Below are 5925 nucleotides of genomic sequence, written 5' to 3' on the forward strand. Positions count from 1 at the left end.
AAATTATGGGAACTGAAAATATTGGTACTTTCCAGAGGGGAAAGAAGATTAAACCACTCTGCTATTTCATCTCTCTTAGATCTTTGCATCAGGAAGAGAAAAAACAGCTCTCTGTGTACTGTGTTTAGGTTTGGTACAATGGCACAAGGAATGCAAGTCTCCCCATAAGTTATTCAGTAACTTCTTATGACAAGTCCAATTGTACACTCTGTAAGAAACTCATGTTTCCTATTTGAAAAAGATAAAGCTGTTCAATAAAGATGAGGGACTTTGTGGGAGTATTACAAATAGAGACAAGCAAGTACTGAAACACTACACACCCATTTGTATCAGTATAGTGATAAACAATGGAGAAAATCTACACAGTAACAGGGTAAGAAAGACACCCATTGCTTTCACATACCAGGTGCGCAGAATCTTTGGGAACCACCCATGAAAAACAGTTCAGATTTTGTGGAAGGGCATGGCTGATTACTCAGGAGATCCAGTTTTTATTATGGAAAAGATGTTCAAGCATCTTGCCCACATGCAGTTAGTTGTTCCAGCTGAACAAACTGATTTTCTTTTTTCCTTCATTTTAATAGCTTTAATTATTATTTTGACAGCATAATTGTCCTGGCTACAATCATGGGAAGCTGTACGTGCAGTCTGGTCCTTAAGTTCACTGAAATGTGGATTAATTTAGCCAAAGTAAGATGGGAGGAGTGGGGTAAGCATGGAAATTGTGGTGGTTTCCAATATTTTGATATAAAAACCAGCAGGTTTTGTAAATATTTTGCTCTGAGGTTGGGTGTCAAAAGATGCCAGGAGTCAAGACAGAGTACAGAGGAAGATGAATATATGGAGATTTCAACTGGAAAAAGATTGAAAGAATCCTCAAAATTGTTAGTACCTGAGTTTCAAATTAATCTAATTATTCTTATGCACATGGCTGAGTCACTGCAGAGCCGTTTCTAGTGCCCAAACATGGCTGTGTCGAGATGCACAATGACCTGAGAAAGTCTGACTTAACTTCAGTTTCTAACCTTGTTTCTTCCTGCCCACAACAAAAATGAACGGCTTAGGAGATTGTTTTGTCTTCTGGATAAAAAGAAAAAATAAAATAAAAATAAAAGAGGAGTTTAAAATGCTGTGGTTTCCCCTATGCCTATTCCAGCTCTGAATTAACTCAGTACTAGCATATCTATCACAGGCCAGCACAAAGGAAAAAGCAGAGAACAGCAATCATTGCTCAGCAGTCAGCACTGTACATGAAGCAGGGATTTTCCAGGTCGTTTTTGTCCAGTTCATCACTACAATTTGCTGGTCCGATTCTGCCAAATCAGCACAAGTACTTCTTAAAAGAAAGCCTTGCTCAGTTTTGCACAGGCGGCACTCTGAGTTTGCAGGGTTACTAGCACTTTTCATCAGAGGTCCATTGTGAATTTCACTTTTAAATAAAGCACACACAGAAAATTCTCACCACTGCTGGATATCTGCATATCCCCAAGTCAATTTATATCAGCTGATGCTTTTGCCTAGTTGAAATAGCAATATTGTCCTTGCCAATAGCAGGCTGAGACATGAAGTGATGCGAAAATATATCCAAGATTGTGACCAAAACACATTATTATTTCTCATTTGTGGATTGATTGATTGCACAGGGAAAAGCAAACAGTTTTGCCTATTGATGGCCTGGTGGACAGAAGAATGGCTGGAATGAAATCGTGTAAGAGAGTGGGGAAAAGTGAAGTTGAGAAGTATTTCATTCTGGGCACTTAGACAACACTTCAAAAATCCGTTCTGAAAAACGATACTCAGTATCCCAGAGTAACAGTCTACAGCTATTGAAGTACAGCACTATGGCTTTAATTTAAGACTGAATGGTACCTTGTACTTCCCTTAGTCTTGCAAAAGGTAATGTAGAGTGAATTATTATGCCATGAAAGTCAACATAATCTAGCTCTTACTCATATGAAGAAAAACAGTTCTCACTGAGACAATCTTTAGTTATTACAGAACCACAGAAAACTTGAAAGTCTATGATTTTCAAAATCTTTTAGGGCTTCCCATTCCCCTTCCCTGAGGGAGATGTTACCATATCCACTCAATTCCTGGCAAATAGTTCTCGCCATTCTTAAGTTCCCTCAAGGCAGTTCCATGTCCTCCCCAGGCGATTTACTGTCTTCCAAGCCAAGTGCCTTCAGCAGGAGGCTGATGCAGATACATCCCAGGCAGAAGAAGTTGCAGCTGGGAGGCAGGGGCAGGCAGGAGCTAAAGGTGGGCAGCTCTCCTTACCTGCACCATCAGTCTGGGTCAGACCAGGCCTGGCAGCACACAGGGCAGCCAGAGAAGTTGCTCATAAAATGATGTCTCTAGATTAATAGGACCATTGTTGTTTCAGGGAAGTACTAAAACACTACACACCCACCTGTACCTGCACAGTGATAAAACACTGGAGAAAATCTATGTGGTAACAGGGAAAGGCACATGATGGTTTCAGATATCAGCTAAGGTAGTACGTTTTTGTTTCATACAAGATGCTTTGAAGGGCAAAGGTATACACAAAGCCTTTCCAGAAGCACAGGAGCTCTATGGAAAATACGTGATGTGTGTCACGTTTCTTTTAAATAGGTGCTTTGGCCACTGTAGAAAAACTTACTTGTTGACTGAAGCATACCTTGGGGACAAGAAAGAGATCTTTGAGGAAAGGTTAGGCCTTCAGGAGGAAGTAAATATCAGCATGGGAGTGCTGGATTGAAAAGGAACAGAATAATACTGTGTGATTGTTTCTGTGCCTTTTCTTTTCCATTCTCTGCTTGTCTTGACCAAGGAACTGTATAGCTTTTTCAAACTTTTCAGCTTTCCTGCTGAGACCCAGAGAAGCACTCTCCAGATCAGCGTGCTAGAATGTATCAGTCACCCTTACTTTTTGAGCACAGGAGCAAGAGGTTGTCAGTGAGATGTGGGTCACCCAAGGCACATTAAAGTCCACTGACAGTTTTTCCCAGTCTCTACTATTGGTACGGACAATCAAAGCCAAAGGTAAAGAGCTCAGTTACAATGAAGTAGCACAGAGCTCCATCTGGGAGTTTGGGTCACTGCCTGTTCAGATCCCCACCAATGTAGCCATGTTGCTCCTGGCAGATTAAACTAGGAAAAGTGCTATAAAATTAGGTCAGGTATGGCTACAAAAATAGTGGCAGTGCAGTGTAAAGAGCTACTCTTTAGATCTCATTCTAGTCCATCATGTGTGTGATACAGCTAAGCTGGAACACCAAAATATGGTGCAAGGCAAAATTCAAGCCCAAGGTATTTAAGCACAGCATGATGCACCATCAGTTTAAATTTAACACCTATTTGAAAGTGTATATCACTCCTTCCTGCTATCATTACCTTTTCTTCTCCATTTCATTTTTACATGCAGATGTAGAAATGTACTATTCCTTATATTGTCCCCCTTGTTTCACAGAAACTGTGAAACATTCATACAAACTATCTAAAGTCTTGAATAAAGCCTCTAAGTTTACTGTTTCAGAACTTATATTACATCCTGCCCCTCTACTCTGCTCTCGTGAGACCTCACTTGGAGTATTGTGTGCAGTTCTGGTTTCCTCAACATAAAAAGGACATGGAACTGTTGGAACAAGTCCAGAGAAGGGCCACAAAGATGATCAGGGGACTGGAGCACCTCCTGTATGAAGATAGGCTGAGAAAGTTGGGGCTGTTCAGCCTGGAGAAGAGAAGGCTGCGTGGAGACCTCATAGCAGCCTTCCAGTATCTGAAGGGGGGCTTATAGGGATGCTGGGGAGGGACTCTTCATTAGGGACTGTAGTGATAGGACAAGGGGTAATGGGTTAAAACTTAAACAGGGGAAGATTAGATTGGATATAAGGAAGAAGTTCTTTATTGTAAGGGTGGTGAGGCACTGGAATAGGTTGCCCAAGGAAGTTGTGAATGCTCCATCCCTGGCAGTGTTCAAGGCCAGTTTGGACAGAGCCTTGGGAAACGGTTTAGTGCGAGGTGTCCCTGCCCATGGCTGGGGGTTGGAACTAGATGATCTTAAGGTCCTTTCCAACCCTAACTGTTCTATGATTCTATGATTCCTAATTATAATTCCATTTGCAATTCCTTAATTGCTTCAATTGAAATCCAAATCTGTATGTTATTAGTTTATCACTAAGTTTAATAGCTTAATTCTCTCATATCCAATCATTCAATGCTACCTACTATAATGTGACTTATTATCACTAAGTTTTTTTCAGATCTATATGGAATAACTGTAAATAAAATTATTTCCATACAGTTCAGTGGACCTGAATCAATATTTTTGTTAGCTGGTGAACTGGCCTCCTATGTTCCAGGTTTTCTTTCCTTAGGCTGTAATATATGACCAGACTCCATTAGATTGTCCATTTAGTTATCAACAACAATTATGATATAAAACTATGCTTTTATGAATAGGTTATTGAAAAACTGTCTATCTGGAAACTTTTCCTTTTAAATAAAACATTGGAAAAGAGTCGTAAGTGGTGTTAGAACTTCTACAGGGAAAGGTTATGCAAGGTTTAATGGGATTGAAATTTTCCTTTGGAATATGCTCATTATGTGCTCCTGGTTTTCGCCTTTTGAAACAAAAATGCTAGCTTGGGAACACTGTCTTTTATTAAAAAAAAAAAATGGAAGCGCAGCTGACAAAGTTCAGATAATTGGACAGAGCAGCAGAGCTCAAACCAACAATGTACTCAGAATACTAACATGATATCTTTTGAAACTTTCATAGGACTTTTTAGCTTGCAGTGAGCCATTTCAGAATCCTGAACCATTGCAGAATAAAGAGTTTGGTTTTTCAGGCTTGCACCAATTTTCAATGATATGATTATTCCTTCAGCTGCTCTTTTCTACCAGATCAATTCGTATTCTACTTGGTAAACACATACATTTTTACAGGCCCAGTCCAGAATCCTGCAAGTAATGCCAGAACTCTACAAAAAAAAAGTATTAAAAACCAGAAAAATGCTTCTAGTGGATCATCAGTATGGTCTCATTAACACATAATAAATCTAAAACTGGTAGAAAGCCAATATGACAGGGATAGGGGAAAAGGAGTGCTAAAAGTGAGAGCCACTGGAATAGGTAGAACAGAAGCCCAGCAGCTTCCTGCCACGCTTGGTATCAATAGTAGCCCAGTTTCTCAGGGAGGTTGTGTAGCCTGTGATTAGAACACCTATTATTTAGGTTTGAGTTTCAAAGTACTGTTAAGTTTTAAAGACGATTTTTGCAGCTAGTATGACTTACAGTCTGACTGCTATGAGCTTTGCCCCATTCCCAAAGTGAAAAGACCATATAGGGACAGACTTCTGTTTGACACTGATTTTCTTGAAATATATAGAATAAAATGGAGGGGAAAAAAATGGAATTTGATTACTTTTCCAAACCCTAATGTGAATAGTTCTATTCTGTCCTTGTATTGAGCTCAGTACTATTTGTTTAATTTTCAAGTCTGAATGTCAAACTTCACCAAGTGTTAATCTAAAATTACCAGCCAGCTGAACCAGTAGTGATATTTAGCAAGTTACTCATTTTGCAGCAACCTGGCGGGGTTCCAAATACCAGACTTGTAGGGCTTGTACGAATACACCACCTTAGCTTCAGCTTTAAATGATGTAGGAACACCATGTAAACACATTGAATTTTTACTTAGTAAATGAAACAAAGTTATAATTCAATCAAATCTGCACCTCGTTTGACTTAACAACCCCCAAAAATTTCATCTTGATCAAGCCAAGTCATCAAGAAGCGCAGTCAACCTTCTGATGTAACAGGAGACTCTCAGAGGTGTAAGACATTGTGAAAGGAAGACAAGCTAAGGATGGAGGCAATACATTTGAACAGCTATGAGGGTAAGAGCTGGAATTAATGTTTACTGCCTACACAACTATGCTA

The sequence above is a fragment of the Neopsephotus bourkii genome, unplaced genomic scaffold, assembly GCF_033783945.1.
Source record: "Neopsephotus bourkii isolate Nb327-2 ecotype Australia unplaced genomic scaffold, CSIRO-AGI_Nbou_v1 NB_272, whole genome shotgun sequence".
NCBI classification, from domain to species: domain Eukaryota; kingdom Metazoa; phylum Chordata; class Aves; order Psittaciformes; family Psittacidae; genus Neopsephotus; species Neopsephotus bourkii.